This window comes from Ranitomeya variabilis, chromosome 5 (assembly GCF_051348905.1).
Source record: "Ranitomeya variabilis isolate aRanVar5 chromosome 5, aRanVar5.hap1, whole genome shotgun sequence".
NCBI classification, from domain to species: Eukaryota; Metazoa; Chordata; class Amphibia; order Anura; family Dendrobatidae; genus Ranitomeya; species Ranitomeya variabilis.
The window spans coordinates 451,275,942-451,297,611 of record NC_135236.1 but is presented as its reverse complement, the minus strand read 5'-3'; the positions used below and the strand labels follow the sequence as shown (position 1 = coordinate 451,297,611).

General features: G+C 45.9%; 1 protein-coding gene across 1 annotated transcript in view; it reads left to right on the top strand.

The window, feature by feature from the left end:
• PLXNC1 (plexin C1) overlaps positions 1–21,670 on the top strand; it is a 551,210-nt gene that overhangs the window by 71,195 nt on the left and 458,345 nt on the right. The window lies entirely within an intron of this gene.

Here is a 21,670-nt window from a genome sequence, read left to right as displayed (position 1 = left end):
ACCCCAAGTGTAGTGGGTAAACAAGTGGATTTTCTGCAACCAGAGGCCTGTGTGACAACACTTGGCATGGTGACAGAGGAGGAAGAAGCAGCAGATGTGATTGATGGAACTGCCAAATGTGTACTTCTAGGTTCACATCAAATAGATTCTACAACCTCATCGTTATCCTCTCTGTTCTCACACCCCTCGCTCTGAGAGTCACCCTCCTCCTCTTCCTACTCTGACACCACAGTACTATCCACGTGTGCCTCTGGTATCTGATTCTTATCAGGATCACCTCCACCCCCGGTGGTTAACGTCTGGTGGTGAGGGTCTAGTTTTCCTTTTTGACCCTACCTCTTCAAGCTCCAGATCCAACATTTTGGGCATCAGTGCAGATGCTTTTGTACTGTGGATTCTGTGAATCTATTGAGCAGACCTATGATGTCCATGGAATAGCATATGTGAAGAGCTCTGCAGAATAGTTCATCTGTGATTCCCCACAGTCAGTTGGGCATTTGGAAATTTGTGACGTTAGAGGAAACAAGGTTGATTGCAGTGCCACCTCTGAAGATTGTACTGTGTGTGATGTTACGGAGGAGGAAGAGGAGAGGCCACTTGGTATAGCGCTTGCCATCCACTGGAACACATACTCTTTCAAGCCCTCATCTACAAGGTGTACTTCTGTGCGGCTGCCAGAGAAAGGAAGTGGAGTAGCCCGTTCAGTTACAGATGTTGTTAGTGGTCTTTGGCTAGAACAAGTTGGTGTTTGTTCAGTACAATAACAGTAACACAACAGCAGGAGGAAAGGCCACTTGATGTAGCAGTTGCCATCCACTGGAACACATACTCTTTCTGGCCCTCATCTACAAGGTGTACTTCTGTGCGGCTGCCAGAGAAAGGAAGTGGAGTAGTATTGTGAATTCTGCTCTTGGGCTCCCTCCGGTGGTTGTAAGTGGTAGCGCTGCTGTCTCTGAATCACAGCATTTTTCAGGTGTTTTCACTTTTTGCAATTTGGACAGGGCTAATTAGTCTTGCTTCACCCTTTAGTCAGTGCCAGTTGTCCATTGTTCCTGGAGGATTCACATCCCTGCCTGGTCTCTTCTGCTTGTAGTTCTTTTCAACAAAGATAAGTTCTGGCCTTGATTTTGCCGTCCACATGCTGTGGTCTTATTGTTCAGTTATTTTCCATGTTTTGTCTTGTCCAGCTTGGTCTGTATAAGGATTTGTTTAGCCAAGTTGGTATCTCTGGAGATGCAGATATACCCTCCATGTCTTTATTTAGCTGTGGAGTTTTTGTATTTTCTGTGATGGATATTTTCTAGTGTTTTAATACTGACCGCATAGTACTCTGCCCTGTCCTTTCTATTTAGCTAGAAGTGGCCTCCTTTGCTAAATTCTCATTTCAGTCTGTGTATGTTTTTTCCCTCTCCTCTCACAGTCAATATTTGTGGGGGGCTGCCTGTTCTTTGGGGATTTTCTCTGAGGCAAGATAGTTTTCCCTTTTCTATCTCTAGGGGTAATTAGTCCTCCGGCTGTGTCGAGATGTCTAGGGAGCGCTAGGTACATTCCACGGCTACTTCTAGTTGCGGTGTTAGGTTCAGGGTCTGCGGTCAGTACAGGTACCACCTTCTCCAGAGTACGTCCCATGCTGCTCTTAGGCCACCAGATCATAACAGTACAACTGGCCAACAATGAGTTAACCGCATCTCAGAAGAAGGGAAGGAAAGTGCTGAGCCATTTTTTTTTCTGTAGTCTGTTGTGTTTTTTTTTCTCTTCCCTCTTTGCCTCTGGGTGGCTCAGGAGTTCGGCGCTGGTATGGATGTTCAGGGATTGGCTTCTCGTGTGGATCAACTTGCTGCTAGAGTACAGGGTATTTCCGATTATATCGTTCAGACTCCAGTTTTAGATCCTAGAATTCCAACTCCTGATTTGTTTTTTGGGGATAGGTCCAAATTTCTGAGCTTAAAAATATCTGTAAACTGTTTTTTTCTCTGAAACCCCGTTCCTCTGGTGATCCCATCCAGCAGGTTAAAATTGTTATATCTCTGCTGCATGGTGACCCCCAGGATTGGGCATTTGCCCTGGAACCTGGGAAGCCGGCGTTGCTTAATGTAGACACCTTTTTTCAGGCGCTTGGGTTATTGTATGACGAACCTAATTCAGTGGATCATGCTGAGAAGACCTTGTTGGCCCTGTCTCAGGGTCAAGAAGCGGCAGAATTATATTGCCAGAAGTTTAGAAAATGGTCTGTACTGACTAAATGGAATGAGGATGCCTTGGCGGCAATCTTCAGAAAGGGTCTTTCTGAATCCGTTAAAGATGTTATGGTGGGGTTCCCCACGCCTGCTGATCTGAGTGATTCTATGTCTCTGGCCATTCAGGTTGATCGGCGCTTGCGCGAGCGCAGAGTTGTGCACACTATGGCATTGTCTTCCGAGCGGAGTCCTGAGTCTACGCAGTGTGATAGGATTGTGTCTAGAGCTGAACGACAAGGATTCAGACATCAGAATAGGTTGTGTTTTTACTGCGGCGATTCTGCTCATGTTATTTCTGATTGCCCTAAGCATAGCAAGAGAATCGCTGGTTCTGTTACCATCAGTACTGTACAACCTAAATTTCTGTTATCTGTGACCCTGATCTGCTCATTATCGTCATTTTCTGTCATGGCATTTGTGGATTCAGGCGCCGCTCTAAATTTAATGGACTTAGAATTTGCCAGACGTTGTGGTTTCCCCTTGCAGCCTTTGCAGAGTCCTATTCCTTTGAGGGGCATTGATGCTACACCGTTGGCTAAAAATAAACCTCAGTTTTGGACACAGCTGACCATGTGCATGGCGCCAGCCCATCAGGAAGATTGTCGTTTTCTGGTGTTGCATAATTTGCATGATGCTATTGTGCTGGGTTTCCCATGGTTACAGGTGCATAATCCGGTATTAGATTGGAAATCTATGTCTGTGACTAGTTGGGGTTGTCAGGGGGTTCATGGTGACGTTCCTGTGATGTCAATTGCCTCCTCCCCCTCTTCTGAAATTCCTGAGTTTTTGTCAGATTTCCAGGATGTATTCAGTGAGCCCAAGTCCAGTTCCCTTCCACCGCATAGGGACTGTGATTGTGCTATTGACTTGATTCCAGGCTGTTAGTTCCCTAAAGGCCGACTTTTCAACCTGTCTGTGCCAGAACATACCGCCATGCGGAGCTATGTGAAGGAGTCCTTGGAGAAGGGGCATATTCGGCCATCTTCTTCACCATTGGGAGTAGGTTTTTTCTTTGTTGCCAAAAAAGATGGCTCCCTTAGACCCTGTATTGATTATCGCCTCTTGAATAAGATCACGGTCAAATTCCAATACCCTTTGCCTTTGCTTTCTGATCTGTTTGCTAGGATTAAGGGGGCTAGTTGGTTTACTAAGATTAACCTTTGAGGGGCATATAATCTGGTTCGTATTAAGCAGGGGGACGAATGGAAAACTGCGTTTAATACGCCCGAAGGCCATTTTGAATACCTTGTGATGCCATTCGGACTCTCTAATGCTCCATCTGTGTTTCAGTCCTTCATGCATGATATATTTCGGAATTATCTTGATAAATTCATGATTGTATATTTGGATGATATTTTGATTTTTTCAGATGATTGGGAGTCTCATGTGAAACAAGTCAGGATGGTATTTCAGATACTTCGTGATAATGCCTTGTTTGTGAAGGGGTCTAAGTGCCTCTTTGGAGTACAGAAGAATTCTTTTTTGGGCTTCATTTTTTCTCCCTCATCTATAGAAATGGATCCGGTTAAGGTTCAGGCCATTCATGATTGGATCCAGCCCTCATCCGTGAAGAGCCTTCAGAAATTTTTGGGCTTTGCTAATTTTTATCGCCGTTTCATTGCCAACTTCTCCAGTGTGCTTAAACCCCTGACCAATTTGACGAAGAAAGGTGCTGATGTTACGAATTGGTCCTCTGCGGCTGTTTCTGCCTTTCAGCAGCTTAAATGCCGATTTACTTCTGCCCCTGTGTTGCGTCAGCCGGATGTTTCTCTTCCTTTTCAGGTTGAGGTTGACTTTTCTGAGATTGGGGCAGGGGCCGTTTTGTCTCAGAGGAATTCTGATGGTTCCTTGATGAAACCGTGTGCTTTCTTTTCTCAAAAGTTTTCCCCTGCGGAACGCAATTATGATGTCGGCAATCGTGAGTTGTTGGCTATGAAGTGGGCATTTGAGGAGTGGCGACATTGGCTTGAGGGGGCCAAGCACCGTATTGTGGTCTTGACTGATCATAAGAATCTGATTTATCTCGAGTCTGCCAAACAGCTGAATTCTAGACAGGCCCGATGGTCCCTGTTTTTCTCCCGTTTTGATTTTGTGGTCTCGTATCTTCCGGGTTCTAAGAATGTTAAGGCTGAAGCCCTCTCTAGGAGCTTTTTGCCTGATTCTCCTGGGGTCCTTGAGCCGGTCGTTATTCTGAAGGAAGAGGTGATTCTTTCTGCCATCTCCCCTGATTTACGACGGGTTCTTCAGAAATTTCAGGCTGATAAACCTGACCGCTGTCCAGTGGGGAAATTGTTTGTTCCTGACAGATGGACTAGTAAAGAGATTTCGGAGGTTCATTGTTCTGTGTTGGCTGGTCATCCTGGGATTTTTGGTACCAGAGATTTGGTTGGTAGGTCCTTTTGGTGGCCTTCTTTGTCACGGGATGTGCGTTCTTTTGTGCAGTCCTGTGGGACTTGTGCGTGGGCCAAGTCTTGCTGTTCCTGCGCTAGTGGGTTGCTTTTGCCTTTGCCGGTCCCTGAGAGGCCTTGGACGCATATTTCTATGGATTTTATTTCGGCTCTTCCGGTTTCCCAGAGGATGTCAGTTATCTGGGTGGTTTGTGACCGGTTTTCTAAGATGGTTCATTTGGTACCTTTGCCTAAGTTGCCTTCCTCTTCTGATTTGGTTCCGTTGTTTTTTCAGCATGTGGTTCGTTAGCATGGCATTCCGGAGAACATTGTGTCCGATAGAGGTTCCCAGTTTGTTTCTAGGTTTTGGCGGGCCTTTTGTGCTAGGCTGGGCATTGATTTGTCTTTTTCTTCCGCATTTCATCCTTAGACAAATGGCCAAACCGAGCAAACTAATCAGACTTTGGAAACTTATTTGAGATGCTTTGTGTCTGCTGATCAGGATGATTGGGTGGCTTTCTTGCCATTGGCCGAGCTTGCCCTTAATAATCGGGCTAGTTCTGCTACCTTGGTTTCACCCTTCTTTTGTAACTCTGGTTTTCATCCTCGTTTTTCTTCAGGGCAGGTTGAGCCTTCTGATTGTCCTGGGGTGGACTCTGTGGTTGACAGGTTGCAGCAAATTTGGGCTCATGTTGTTGACAATTTGGTGTTGTCTCAGGAAGGGGCTCAGCGTTTTGCTAACCGTCGTCGCTGTGTTGGTTCCCGGCTTCGGGTTGGGGATTTGGTCTGGTTGTCTTCCCGTCATGTTCCTATGAAGGTTTCTTCCCCTAAGTTTAAGCCTCGGTTTATTGGCCCTTATAGGATTTCTGAGATTATCAATCCAGTGTCTTTTCGTTTGGCCCTTCCAGCCTCTTTTTCCATCCATAATGTTTTTCATAAATCTTTGTTGCGGAAATATGTGGTGCCCGTTGTTCCCTCTGTTGATCCTCCTGCCCCGGTGTTGATTGATGGGGAGTTGGAGTATGTGGTTGAGAAGATTTTGGATTCTCGTTTTTCGAGGCGGAGGCTTCAGTATCTTGTCAAGTGGAAGGGTTATGGCCAGGAGGATAATTCTTGGGTTGTTGCCTCTGATGTTCATGCTGATGATTTGGTTCGTGCCTTTCATTTGGCTCGTCCGGATCGGCCTGGGGGCTCTGGTGAGGGTTCGGTGACCCCTCCTCAAGGGGGGGTACTGTTGTGAATTCTGCTCTTGGGCTCCCTCCGGTGGTTGTAAGTGGTAGCGCTGCTGTCTCTGAATCACAGCATTTATCAGGTGTTTTCACTTTTTGCAATTTGGACAGGGCTATTTAGTCTTGCTTCACCCTTTAGTCAGTGCCAGTTGTCCATTGTTCCTGGAGGATTCACATCCCTGCCTGGCCTCTTCTGCTTGTAGTTCTTTTCAACAAAGATAAGTTCTGGCCTTGATTTTGCTGTCCACATGCTGTGGTCTTATTGTTCAGTTATTTTCCATGTTTTGTCTTGTCCAGCTTGGTCTGTATAAGGATTTGTTTAGCCAAGCTGGTATCTCTGGAGATGCAGATATACCCTCCATGTCTTTAGTTAGCTGTGGAGTTTTTGTATTTTCTGTGGTGGATATTTTCTAGTGTTTTAATACTGACCGCATAGTACTCTGTCCTGTCCTTTCTATTTAGCTAGAAGTGGCCTCCTTTGCTAAATTCTCATTTCAGTCTGTGTATGTTTTTTCCCTCTCCTCTCACAGTCAATATTTGTGGGGGGCTGCCTGTTCTTTGGGGATTTTCTCTGAGGCAAGATAGTTTTCCCTTTTCTATCTCTAGGGGTAATTAGTCCTCCGGCTGTGTCGAGATGTCTAGGGAGCGCTAGGTACATTCCACGGCTACTTCTAGTTGCGGTGTTAGGTTCAGGGTCTGCGGTCAGTACAGGTACCACCTTCTCCAGAGTACGTCCCATGCTGCTCTTAGGCCACCAGATCATAACAGAGTAGCCCGTCCAGTTACAGATGTTGTCAGTGGTCTTTGGCTAGAACAAGATGGTGTTTGTTCAGTTCAATAACAATAACACCTTACCTGCATACACGTCGAACACCAATCCTATCCCCCCTTCCACCATGACATTGCTTTTTCCCACTCATGTTGTATGTACCCTTCCCCTCTTGTAACATTCTGTTTCACAACCTTAGGCCCACACCTGTAAGTCACCTGTCACTAAATGAACAATCATTATTTATTATCTTAGATAGTGTACCTGAACAACACTGTTATATCTAACTATTTTTAAGAGGAAATGTGGCCTTCTGATTTCTCACGGCAGCACAGTTTTATCACAAGCTATTTGGATTAGCAAATTGGGCCTCCAGGCTGAGCAACATTATTAATCCTAATGATTTTTAAGTGGAAATGTGGCCCTCTGATTTCTCACTGCAACACAGTTTTATCACAAACAATTGGTTTAGCACATTGGGCTTCCTGGCGGAACCCCAATATTAGGCCTAACGATTTTTAAGTGCAAATCTGGATTTCTGATTTCTCCTTGCAACACAATTTTATCACAAATGATTTGGATTAGCAAATAGGGTCTCCTGAGACTGCAACTCAGTTTTAGCACAATCTAGGAAGATGCTGGAATATCGATTTCACACAGGACATTATTCTATCTGCCTAACTGACAAGATCACTTTCAGCAGTAGCACTAGCAAGAGCCGCCTCTCTGCACTGTGACACTGCAAAAATGACGCCAGCAATACAAGATGTCCTCTTTTTATTTGGACAGGGACATTTGACTTCGGCAGCCAATCACAGAAGACCTTGTGTCATGACATTGTGGATGGTTTCTGCAACCTGATTGGCTGCCAGAATGTACACACATTAAGTATTTAATGAAAAAAAATTACACTCCGCGGCTCCTCTTACCTTGACACATCCCCACCACTCATCATATAGCACCAGTATCCTAGCGAAAGTCATAAGAAAAGCATTAGTGGAAAATCGATGATGTACCAAACTGTGACCGAATTTTGCCGGTATCGTTGTAATTGTACTGGCCTAAGGAATAAAGCTTGCTTTTCAGTTTTACCACATGCGAAATAGCATACAAAAAAAATCCTGAATTGCTGGTTTTGGATCATTCTGCCTCCAAAAATCAGAATAGAAAGCAAAGAAAAAATGTCATATGCCCGGTAATAGTACCAATAAAAACATCAACTCGTCCCACAAAAAACAAGCTATCACATGACTCTGGTGGCAGAAAAGTAAAATATTTTAGCTCTAAAAATATGGCTATGCAAAAATTAGTTTTTGTAAAAAAAATAGTTTTTTAGTGTTATAACAGTCAAACATAAAAAATTATAAATCTGGTATCACTGTAATAGCACCTATCAGAATAATAAAGTCGCCTTATCACTTATATTATATTATATAAGGAATTATGTAAAAAATAAAGTCAATTCTTGACCTGCTGTTAATTTGTTCATTCTGCGTCCCAAAGATCACAGTAAGGCTTGGCTCACATTTATCCTGAGCTCTACACTGAGTACTTACACCCGGGTTTACATGTAAATCTCTGAAATACGTGCTTCAGAGAAGCCTCCAGTGTAAGATTCCTTATAACAAGGCAGATGGAGTCACTTTGGACATTATCTGGCCTATGATCTGGTGGTGTCTGTTTTTAAGGCGTGCATAAAAGTGCAGTCTGCCAAAGTTTTGTGCGCTTCTTAAAAGGCCAGACGGAGTCCAAAGTAACTGTGCCTCATCATAGTGAATGGATCTCTCAGGGGATTCAGCTCAATCTTGTCATTTGGAGATTTACAGCGCAATCCATAAAGTAATTTCAGGAGCAGAATACCCCATCACCTAACATTGCTATAATACAGTTTCTTCTGCTTGAATTTTTTTGTAATAATATTTTTTACAAAAATTTCCTTAAAAATTGGAAGTTTTAAAAGATACTTGTTTTTGCAATGTTCCCTTTTTCTTTATAAGGAGATGTATTATGACATTTTTAGATTTAGATAGAAATCACGATGTATGTGCTCAGCATAGAGTGCAGGATAATTGTGATCCAAAATGTTATGTAAAATGTTCCCAATAAAAACTTCAACTCAATGCACAAAAAAAAGCAAATCCTCACTCAGGTCTGTCATCTGTCAATAGAAATATAGGGTGCTTCCACATTATTGGTAATACAAAGGCTCTGGAAAAGCACTATCGCTCCTCACTCCTCAAAAGAATTTAAGCAAATTCTACACTCCCAAATCCCAACATCCCTCTCACTTCTGAGCCCCAAATTGTGCCTAAACCACACTTAGAGTCCACATGCATTTCTGCAGTGATGAGAGCCCATCTAATTTATGGGTGCATCTCTCCAGAAGCACTAGCTGGGCATTAAAATGACGTACTGGGCACTATGATGTACGGACACTACAATAGCAGATTTGCAATGTTCACTCAGCAACATCCACTGCTGCTTGTTTAAGGAACACTCCCATGGAGTCAAATCATCACTATACTGTCATGTCGGACGCTGTTCACACTAGGGCGTCCGACAGACAGCAGTAATTCCACTTACGTCCACTACACGCTCAGTGGCGTCGGCTAGATTTTATCCAGCTTGCTCGGGGTTAATCTAGCTGGTAATTAGGTTGGAGGCTGGGTCACGCACACGGCCTTTAAATAGTCGTGCTGGACTTTTGGCGTCACCGATTATAGCTTGTGCTTTGCCTGGTGATTCTGGTCTGGAGTGGTGGTCTTGTTGCAGGAATATCATATCTGGTGGTGTATAATCCTTTGTTATATTCCTCCTTCCTATTTGTATTTGTTTTGCCCTGTGCACATTATAGTGTATTCCTGTGTGTCTGCGGCGTGGTGCGTTTTTCAGTTTTCCCTGTCTGTGCTTTCTGTGGGGATTGGTGTGTGGTCTCTTCACTGGGTGGCAGCGGGGTTCTTCTTCATTAAAAAGAAACATGGCCGACTACGCCCGTGTCTGGATTTCAGGGAGTTAAACCAGATTAAGGTTCGTGATCCATACCCTATGCCACTGATACCTGATTTGTTCAACCAGGTGGCTGGTGCTAAGTGGTTTTCCAAGCTTGACCTCAGGGGGGCTTACAACCTCATAAGAGTCCGTCAAGGTGATGAGTGGAAGACGGCGTTTAATACTCCTGAGGGTCATTTTGAAAATTTGGTGATGCCATTTGGGTTGACAAACGCGCCTGCAGTTTTTCAACATTTCATAAATGATGTATTCTCGCATGTTCTGGGGAAATTCGTTATTGTGTACCTAGATGACATTCTCATTTATTCATGCGACCGTAATACTCATTTAGAGCATGTGAGGCAGGTGTTACAGCTTCTCAGGGAAAATAAACTATGCAAAACTTGAGAAATGTGTATTTTCGGTTCAGGAGTTGCCTTTCTTGGGTTATATTGTGTCTGCTTCAGGGTTTAAAATGGACGCCGCTAAGGTGCAAGCAGTGCTGCATTGGGAACGGCCTGATAACCTTAAAGCACTCCAGCGGTTCCTTGGGTTTTCCAACTATTATAGAAAGTTTATCAAAGATTTTTCTACCATTGCTAAACCGCTTACTGACATGACGAAAAAGGGTACCAATTTCTCTGCCTGGCCTCAGGCTGCTGTGCGCGCATTTGAATTTCTGAAGAACAGTTTTGCTTCGGCCCCCATTGTGGTGCAACCGGATGTATCAAAACCATTTACCGTGGAAGTCGATGCGTCTGAGGTTGGAGTGGGGGCGGTGCTGTCACAAGGCTCATCCTTGGGCGAGTTGCGTCCTTGCACTTACTTTTCCAAGAAGCTGTCGTCTGCCGAACGTAATTATGATATCGGCAACAGGGAGTTGTTGGCTATCAAGTTGGCTTTTGAGGAATGGCGACACTTTTTGGAGGGGTCGGTCCATCAGGTTACAGTTATCACCGACCATAAAAATCTGCTGTATTTGGAGTCAGCCAAGCATCTGTCCCCCAGGCAGGCTCGCTGGGCATTGTTTTTCACGCGGTTCAACTTTTATGTTGCGTACCGACCTGGGTCTAAGAACACTAAGGCGGATGCTTTGTCCAGGTGTTTTCCGGGGGGAGAACCTCGGGAAGATCCGGTACCCATCCTCCAAAAGGGTGTAGTGGTCTCGGCTCTCACGACCGAGGTTGAGGCTGAGATTGCCGAGGCTCAGGTGGAGGTACCACCAGAGCTTCCCACTAACAAATCGTTTGTACCGCTCCATCTTCGCCTAAAGGTGTTGGGTGAGCATCATGATGCTGTCCTGGCTGGCCATCCAGGGGTTAGGGATACCTTGGAGTTGGTGTCACGTCGGTTTTGGTGGCCCAAAATCCGACAGGAAGTGGTCTCATACGTATCAGCATGTACCACGTGCGCTAGGGCTACGATGTCCCGCTCTCGTCCTGCTGACACACTACATCCTCTCGGGGTACCCAGTAGGCCATGGACAGAGATTTCCATGGATTTTATCACAGATTTGCCCTCCTCTGCTGGGAACATGGTCATTCTGGTGGTTGTTGATCGGTTCTCAAAGATGTCGCACTTTGTGTCCTTGCCTTCGTTGCCTAACGCTAAGACTCTGGCTCAGGTTTTTGTGCAGGAGGTGGTCAGACTTCGCGGGGTCCCATCTGACATCGTGTCTGATAGGGGTACTCAGTTTGTGGCAAAATTTTGGAAAGCTTTTTGCTCACGGCTGGGGATCAAGTTGTCGCATTCTTCTGCTTTTCATCCTCAGTCAAATGGTCAGACCAAGCGTATGAACCAGAATTTGGAGCAGTACTTACGCTGTTTTGTTTCTGACAATCAGGAGGAGTGGTCGATGTTCCTTCCTTTGGCTGAGTTTGCTATAAATAATCACCATCAGGAATCGTTTGGGGAGTCCCTGTTCTTTTGTGTTTACGGGCTCTATCCTCAGTTTTGTACTCTGCGTCAGGGGGGGCTCTACTGGCGTCCCGGAGGAGGACCAGTTAGGAGCACAACTGTCATCCGTTTGGAAGAGAGTGAAACAGCGCTTGCTAAGCGTAGGTGCAAGGTACAAAAGAGTGGCTGACAGTAAACGTGTGACAGGCCCGGACCTGAGTGTGGGTGACTGGGTGTGGTTGTCCACAAAAAACATAAAACTCAAGATTCCATCCTTGAAATTGGGTCCAAGGTTTATTGGTCCATTTAGGGTTGCCGCCATCAGTAACCCGGTAGCCTACCATTTGATGCTCCCTACGGTATATAAAATACACAACGTGTTCCACAGATCTTTATTAAAAAAGGTGGTGGGTTCTGTGGACACGGTGCCTATGCCACCTCCAGTCTTGGTGGATGGCAATTTGGAGTTTGAAGTCTCCAAGGTGGTTGACTCTCATGTAGTGTGCCGCACATTACAGTACCTGGTACACTGGCGTGGTTATGGGCCGGAAGAGAGGTCCTGGGTACCAGCCTCGGACATACATGCGGACCGGCTGGTCAGTATGTTTCACCGCCGCCATCCGGACAAGCCGGGTCCTATAAGTCGTGAGGGCCCTGGGGTCCCTCGTAGAAAGCGGGGTACTGTCATGTCAGACGCTGTTCACACTAGGGCGTCCGACAGACAGCAGTAATTCCACTTACATCCACTACACGCTCAGTGGCGTCAGCTAGATTTTATCCAGCTTGCTCGGGGTTAATCTAGCTGGTAATCAGGTTGGAGGCTGGGTCACGCCCACGGCCTTTAAATAGTCGCGCTGGACTTTGGGCGTCACTGATTACACAGGTCAACAAAAAAAAAATTTTTTTCTGGTGTCCAAAATATTTTAAGGAATTTAGGGTATTTTTGGGGTGCTGATTCTGAATATGCTATCAGTTTTGCCAGATTGGCTCAAGTTTTTGACATTTTTGGTATCTTATTTATAGCACTTGTTGGTAAATGCGACGCATCATCTCATTAATTTCTTTGGATTAGTACTTGAACTGAGCAGTTCTCAATATAGTTTTGTGTTAATTAGTGTTCTAAACGTTTGTTCATAGCTTGATTTTTGCACTAACTTTATGTTGTTGTCTGTTTTCCAGTGAAAAGCATGAACTCATCAAGAAGAAGTTGTCTTAACGATCCAGACTCATTCTGTTACATTTGTGGTGAATACACACTGCCAAAACATAGAAGAAACATAACAGACTTCGTAAAAAAAAAGTGTATTTTGCCTATTTTGGGGTTATGCTTGGGGACCAAGACAAGTTTTGGGCACCACACATAGTGTGCAAAGCATGTATCGAATTATTACAAAAATGGAGCAAAGGACAAAGAAAAAGCTTCAAATTTGGTGTTCCAATGGTGTGGAGAGAGCCAAAAAATCATCATGATGACTGTTATTTATGGTAAACACAGGTACAGGCACATCTTCACAATGAGGGACAGGCCTTCTTGCAGATTCCATGTTACTCCCATTTTCGTTTCTTATGCTTATTGAATCCTTGCACTTGCACTGCACAGAAATAACAGTCATCATGATGATTTTTTGGCTCTCTCCACACCATTGGAACACCAAATTTGAAGCTTTTTCTTTGTTCTTTGCTCCATTTTCATAATAATTAGATACATGCTTTGCACACTATGTGTGGTGCCCAAAACTTGTCTTGGTCCCCAAGCATAACCCCAAAATAGGCAAAATACACTTTTTTTACGAAGTCTGTTATGTTTCTTCTATGTTTTGGCAGTGTGTATTCACCACAAATGTAACAGAATGAGTCTGGATCGTTAAGGCAACTTCTTCTTGATGAGTTCATGCTTTTCACTGGAAAACAGACAACAACATAAAGTTAGTGCAAAAATCAATCTATGAACAAACTTTTAGAACACTAATTAACACAAAACTATATTGAGAACTGCTCAGTTCAAGTACTAATCCAAAGAAATTAATGAGATGATGCGTCGCATTTACCAACAAGTGCTATAAATAAGATACCAAAAATCTCAAAAACTTGAGCCAATCGGGCAAAACTGATGACATATTCAGAATCAGCACCCCAAAAATACCCTAAATTCGATGAAATATCTTTGGCACCAAAAATGCTGTTGACCAGTGTTATAGCTTGTGCTTTGCCTGGTGATTCCGGTCTGGAGTGGTGGTCTTGTTGCAGGAATATCGTATCTAGTGGTGTATAATCCTTTGTCATATTCATCCTTCCTATTTGTATTTGTTTTGCCCTGTGCACATTATAGTGTATTAATGTGTGTCTGCGGCGTGGTGCGTTTTTCAGTTTTCCCTGTCTGTGCTTTCTGTGGGGATTGGTGTGTGGTCTCTTCACTGGGTGGCGGGAGGTGGTTTCAGCTTAGAGCTGAAACAAAAGTCAGGGTCAGGCCTGGCGGCCCAGACATGCACACCTTTAGTGTAACTTCTGGGAAAGGGACAGACAGGGTTTCCCTAGCCTGAGGGATATCGCAGGGGCCCGGGTAACCTACTTTAGTCTACCCAGTTCCCCCATGACATATACCTGTAGATTATTGCCAAAGGGGTATAATTTAAAAAATGGGGTCACTTGAGGGGGATATTCGGATATTCTGCTCTTCTAGCACTTACGGACTCTGTATATGGAGTCTGCAAACTATTCTAAAAAAATCTGCTCTCCAGGAGGCAAATAGCGCCTTGTCCCTCCCGAGTTTCATCATGCGGCTAAGCAGTACAGTACATCCACATATGGGGGTATTTCTACATTCAGCAGAAATTATGTGAGAAATTTTAGTGCATTTTTATCAATTTTCTCTTGTGAAAATGTAAAATCTGGGGCTAAAACTAAATTTTTGTGGTAAAAATTAGTGATGAGCGAGTATACTCGTTACTCGAGATTTCTGAGCACGCTCGAATGTCCTCCGAGTACTTTTTTTTTAGTGCTCAGGGATTTATTTTTCATTGCCGCAGCTGAATGATTTACATCTGTTAGCCAGCTTGATTACATGTGAGGATTCCCTAGCAACCAGGCAACCCCCACATGTACTTATGCTGGCTAACAGATGTAAATCATGCAGCTGCGTCAACAAAAACGAAATCTCCGAGCACTTACAAATACTCGGAGACCCCCCCGAGCATGCTCGGGAAATCTCGAGCAACGAGTATACTCGCTCATCACTAGTAAAAATGTAACTATTTTTTCTGCGCTGGCTAATGGTATAAAATCCTGTGACAACACATGCGGTGTCAATATGATCACTGCACCCTTAGAGGAAATCATTGAGAGTTGTATTTGTAAAATGGGGGGTTCTGCTGTTCTGGCACCTCGGGGGCTCTTCCAGTGGGTCATGGCACCCAAAAACCATAACAGTAAATTCTGCACTATAATATGGCACTCCTTTCCTTCTGAGCTTTGCACTGTACCTCAAAAGTAGTGTTGAGCATTCCGATACCGCAAGTATCGGGTATCGGCCGATACCGAGTTCCGATACTTTCAGTATATCGGATACCGGAATCGGAAGTTCCCATAATTCAAAGAGCCAGAATTCAGCCAATGAGGAATGATTAGAAGTGTGGGCACATCCTGTTCTGCATGGTAGGCATGTAACTACTGGCATGGCTGTGATTGGCTGCTGAAATGATATCATGATGCACTGTAAAAGTCGCCGCCGCCATTTTGGGCTCACTCTGCTGTGAATTCAGTTAGGGACAGGACACTGTGTTCTGACTAAGGGCCAGTTTAGAGATAGCGATTTGCTTCATTGTGCTTTACCCAGGCTAATTTAGCAACCGCTGTGTGAGAACCTTGCTTTTGCCTTACAGCGCCATTCACGGCTGTCTGCACGGTCTTTGTGTGTGTGAGTGCAGCTCACTCTGTAGTCTGTCCGCAGCCACAGCCGGTTGTAGTCAGCTCAGGGTGCGTCACTGCCTCATACTGTTCAATCCATTGTCCTTTTTTGCAATTAGTGCAGCCTGCTGCACATTTTTTCAAATTTATCCTATTAGTGGCTTTCCATCCGTATCCTGCTAGATTGTGGAAAAACACTATATAGGATTACATAGAGGAGCTTTTTTTGGCCTTGCAGTGCCGTTTACGGCTGTCTGTATGGTCTGTGTGCGAGCAAAACAAAAAGTTTATAAAGTTCACCAAACACTCCACTTTAGAGTTGTGTAGGCCACAGTAGCTCACATTAAAGTCTAGTCCACACTTGATAAAATTAGTGTTCCTTATACCTGTTAGCAGCTGTTCAGGAATAAGAATACTAAGCCCTTAGTACTTTTCTGCCTATCTTTATCAGTCTACCAAGATGAAGAAGGCAAGGAGTATGGCACGTGGGCGTGGGTGTGGAGCAGGGAGAGGATGTGGGGATTCTATGCCTGCTGTGGGCACCGGTGACTCATCATCCCCCAGTTTTAGCAGGAAACAGTCCTTCATGCGCAGCTTTGTTGGAGCTCACCGTACTCCGCTGCAGCGAGACGAACAAATTGAAGCCGTTGTCGGATGGATGGCAGCTAACGCATCGACTTCAATTAGTGCCACATCCTCTCAGGCACAGGGCACTGAAGAGCACTCATTTGTCTCTTCACCACCTGCCAAATTGCCCAGGCAGTCAGAGAGCCCAGGACAGGAGCCATCTCTACTTCTGTTCTGTGAATCTCTTGGCTTGGAAAGAGGGGACCAGCCAAGCAGCATTGGAGAAATGGAAGAAAAGGCAGTATGCAGTGATGCCCAACAGCTTTGTCTCTCTGACTCTGAAGAGACAGGTGGGCCAGTGCCTCCGGTCAGCACATCTCAGTATGCATCTGATGATGAGACTCAGGTGCCACTTTCAGGTGCGTACTGTGCTGCCGAGACTACCCCGGAGAAGCAGTTGGTGGAAGAGGGTAGTGTAGATGATGAGGTCCTTGACCCATCATGGCATGAGGTACAGGAAGGTGGTGGTAGCAGCTCTGAGGAAGAGATTCCCGAACGGCACAAAGAGGGAGAGGGAGGGGGAAGACTGCGGTGCCTGTAGCCTCCACATCGGCACCCATTAGGAGTATGCCTCTTCCAAAAGCCAAAACGGGCGCTCCCAAGACTTGCAGTGCCTGGTCCTTTTTTGACACAGTTGCAGATGACATTTGCTTAGTCAAATGCAAGGTGTGTCATCAGAAAGTCAAAAGAGGGAAAAGTGTCAGCAACCTCAATACCACAAATATGTGGAAACATGTGCAGACCAAGCACGCGATGGAGTTACAAAAACACACTGAAGACCAAGGCCAACCTACAGCGGCACCTACCAAATCTTCAGCTCGTGTTGTTGCCTCTTCCTTCAGCTCACACACAGCTGGTTCGGCTTCCTCACAGGATCGCCATGGAAGAACTTCTGGCACTGTTGTCCAGAGACCCAGTGTAATTCCACCGACAGCACCACATTCCCAGTCATCCTCACACTCCCAGCCCAGTCTACAGCCATCGGTAGCACAGGCATGGGAGAAAAGGCGGCCATTCTCGGCAAACCACCCCCGAGCACAGGCTCTGAATGCTGGCATTGCAAAACTACTGTCCCTTGAAATGCTGTCATTCAGGCTGGTGGAGACTGACACCTTCCGTAACTTGATGGCATTGGCAGTCCCACAATATAATATGCCCAGCCGCTTTTATTTCAGCAGGCAAGCCGTCCCTGAGGAGGGACACATAAAACACGCACTACTGAACGCCGTCAGTAGCAAGGTCCACCTCACCACCGATGTGTGGACCAGTCACCATGGACAGGGGCGATACCTTTCCCTCACTGCCCATTGGGTTAATGTTGTGGAGCCGGGTACAGATCGTGCGAGTGTCACAGGACGTGTTCTGCCAACTCCAAGGATTGCAGGAATCCAGTCTGTACACATTGACTCCTCCTCATACTCAAGGTCCTCAGAATCATCACTGCAGGAGCCGTCACAGTCCACCTCCACATGGACCCGTGAACGTTTACTTGTTATGACCGATATGAGCACAGCCATGGCCAAACGTCAACAGGCCGTATTGAAATTAATTTCTTTGGGGAATCGAAGCCACACAGCGCAGGAGCTCTGGAATGCCATCAAGCAGGAGAGCGACGTGTGGTTTGTGCCAGCGAATCTCCAGCCAGGCATGGTAGTGTGTGACAATGGCCGAAATCTGGTGGCAGCTCTGGCCCTAGGAAACCTCACTCACATCCCATGTCTGGCACATGTGCTCAACTTGGTCTTGCAGAATTTTTTGAGGGACTATCCGGATCTTGATGCACTGCTGCACAAGGTCCGCCTAGAGTGTGCTTACTTGCTGCATTCCAGCATGGCAAGATCGCGCATTGCAGCACTGCAGCGCGATTCTGCATTCCGGAACATCGCATCATACGTGACCTACCCTGTTATGACCCCAATGGCGAGGGTCTCAGAGGTACGTGGAAGTCTGCAGAATACAAAAATCCAGCTCATAGGGCAGTGGTAACTGGGTTGACCATATATCTACTCCTAACGCCAACACTAGAAGTAGCCGGGGATCATTCCTACGTTGATTCTAGATGACACGCTCCAGCCGGAGAATCTAGCTACCCCTAGTAGAGGAAAACAAAAGACCTTTCTTGCCTCCAGAGAAGGGGACCCCAAAGCTGGATAGAAGCCCCCCACAAATAATAACGGTGAGGTAAGAGGAAATGACAAACACAGAAATGAACCAGGTTTAGCACAGAGAGGCCCGCTTACTGATAGCAGAATAAAGAAAGGTAACTTATATGGTCAACAAAAACCCTATCAAAATCCACACTGGAAATTCAAGAACCCCCGAACCGTCTAACGGTCCGGGGGGAGAACACCAGCCCCCTAGAGCTTCCAGCAAAGGTCAGGAAATAGATTTGGAACAAGCTGGACAAAAATACAAAACCAAAACAAATAGCAAAAAGCAAAAGGCAGACTTAGCTGATATAACTGGAACCAGGATCAGTAGACAAGAGCACAGCAGACTAGCTCTGATAACTACGTTGCCAGGCATTGAACTGAAGGTCTAGGGAGCTTATATAGCAACACCCCTAACTAACGACCCAGGTGCGGATAAAAGGAATGACAGAAAAACCAGAGTCAAAAAACTAGTAACCACTAGAGGGAGCAAAAAGCAAATTCACAACAGTACCCCCCCCTTAGTGAGGGGTCACCGAACCCTCACCACGACCACCAGGGCGATCAGGATGAGCGGCATGAAAGGCACGAACTAAATCGGCCGCATGAACATCAGAGGCGACCACCCAGGAATTATCCTCCTGACCATAGCCCTTCCACTTGACCAGGTACTGAAGCCTCCGCCTGGAGAGGCGAGAATCCAAGATCTTCTCCACCACGTACTCCAACTCGCCCTCAACCAACACCGGAGCAGGAGGCTCAGCAGAAGGAACTACAGGCACAATGTACCGCCGCAACAAGGACCTATGAAATACATTGTGAATAGCAAACGACACAGGAAGATCCAGACGAAAAGATACAGGATTAAGGATTTCCAATATCTTGTAAGGCCCAATAAAACGAGGTTTAAATTTGGGAGAGGAGACCTTCATAGGAACAAAGCGGGAAGAAAGCCATACCAAATCCCCAACGCGTAGTCGGGGACCCACACCGCGGCGGCGGTTGGCAAAGCGCTGAGCCCTCTCCTGTGACAACTTCAAGTTGTCCACCACATGATTCCAGATCCGCTGCAACCTATCTACCACAGAATCCACCCCAGGACAGTCAGAAGGCTCCACATGACCCGAAGAAAAGCGAGGATGGAAACCAGAGTTGCAGAAAAAAGGCGAAACCAAGGTGGCGGAACTAGCCCGATTATTAAGGGCAAACTCAGCCAACGGCAAGAATGTCACCCAATCGTCCTGATCAGCAGAGACAAAACACCTCAAATAAGCCTCCAAAGTCTGATTGGTTCGCTCCGTCTGTCCATTAGTCTGAGGATGGAAAGCAGACGAAAACGACAAATCAATGCCCATCCTACTACAAAAGGATCGCCAGAACCTAGAAACGAACTGGGATCCTCTGTCTGACACAATATTCTCAGGGATGCCGTGCAAACGAACCACGTTCTGGAAAAACACAGGAACCAGATCGGAAGAGGAAGGCAGCTTAGGCAAAGGAACCAAATGGACCATCTTGGAGAAGCGATCACATATCACCCAGATAACGGACATGCCCTGAGATAGCGGAAGATCAGAAATGAAATCCATGGAGATATGTGTCCAAGGTCTCTTCGGGACAGGCAAGGGCAAGAGCAAACCGCTGGCACGAGAACAGCAAGGCTTAGCTCGAGCACAAGTCCCACAGGACTGCACAAATGACCGCACATCCCTTGACAAGGAAGGCCACCAAAAGGACCTGGCCACCAGATCTCTGGTGCCAAAAATTCCCGGGTGACCTGCCAACACCGAGGAATGAACCTCGGAAATGACTCTGCTGGTCCATTTATCCGGGACAAACAGTCTGTCAGGTGGACAAGACTCAGGCCTATCAGCCTGAAATCTCTGCAACACACGTCGCAGATCCGGAGAAATAGCTGACAAGATAACTCCATCTTTAAGAATACCAACAGGATCAGCGACTCCAGGAGCATCAGGCACAAAGCTCCTAGAAAGAGCATCGGCCTTCACATTCTTTGAACCTGGTAAATACGAGACAACAAAATCAAAGCGGGAGAAAAACAATGACCAGCGGGCCTGTCTCGGATTAAGGCGTTTAGCAGACTCGAGATACATCAGATTTTTGTGATCAGTCAAGACCACCACACGATGCTTAGCACCCTCGAGCCAATGACGCCACTCCTCAAATGCCCATTTCATGGCCAACAACTCCCGATTGCCCACATCATAATTTCGCTCGGCAGGCGAAAACTTCCTGGAGAAAAAGGCACAAGGTTTCATAACAGAGCAACCAGGGCCTCTCTGCGACAAAACGGCCCCTGCTCCAATCTCTGAAGCATCCACCTCAACCTGAAAGGGAAGTGAGACATCGGGCTGGCACAAAACAGGCGCCGAAGTAAACCGGCGCTTCAACTCCTGGAAAGCCTCCACGGCAGCAGGAGCCCAGTTAGCTACATCGGAGCCCTTCTTGGTCATATCCGTCAACGGTTTCACAATGCTAGAAAAATTAGCGATAAAACGACGGTAGAAGTTAGCGAAACCCAAGAACTTCTGAAGACTCTTAACCGACGAGGGCTGAGTCCAATCAAGAATAGCTCGGACCTTGACTGGGTCCATCTCCACAGCAGAAGGGGAAAAAATGAACCCCAAAAAGGGAACCTTCTGTACACCAAAGAGACACTTTGAGCCCTTGACAAACAAAGAATTTTCACGCAAAATTTTAAAGACCAACCTGACCTGCTCCACATGCGAATCCCAATCATCAGAAAAAACCAAAATATCATCCAGATAAACAATCAAAAATTTATCCAGATACTTCCGGAAAATGTCATGCATAAAGGACTGAAAAACTGAAGGCGCATTGGAGAGCCCAAAAGGCATCACCAAGTACTCAAAATGACCTTCGGGCGTATTGAATGCGGTTTTCCATTCATCACCTTGCTTAATGCGCACAAGGTTGTACGCACCACGAAGGTCTATCTTGGTGAACCACTTGGCACCTTTAATCCGGGCAAACAAGTCAGACAACAGCGGTAAAGGATACTGAAATTTGACAGTGATCTTATTTAAAAGCCGATAATCAATACAAGGTCTCAAAGATCCGTCCTTTTTTGCCACAAAAAAGAATCCCGCACCAAGGGGGGAAGAAGACGGACGAATATGTCCTTTCTCCAGAGACTCCTTGATATATGAACGCATAGCGGTATGTTCAGGTACCGACAGATTAAACAGTCTTCCCTTAGGAAACTTACTGCCTGGGATCAAATCTATAGCACAGTCACAGTCCCTATGAGGAGGCAGTGCACTGGACTCAGACTCACTGAAGACATCCTGATAATCAGACAAATACTCCGGAACTTCCGAAGGCGTAGAAGAAGCAATAGACACAGGCAGGGAATCCCCATGAATACCACGACAGCCCCAACTTGAGACTGACATAGCCTTCCAGTCCAGGACTGGATTATGGGTCTGTAACCATGGCAGCC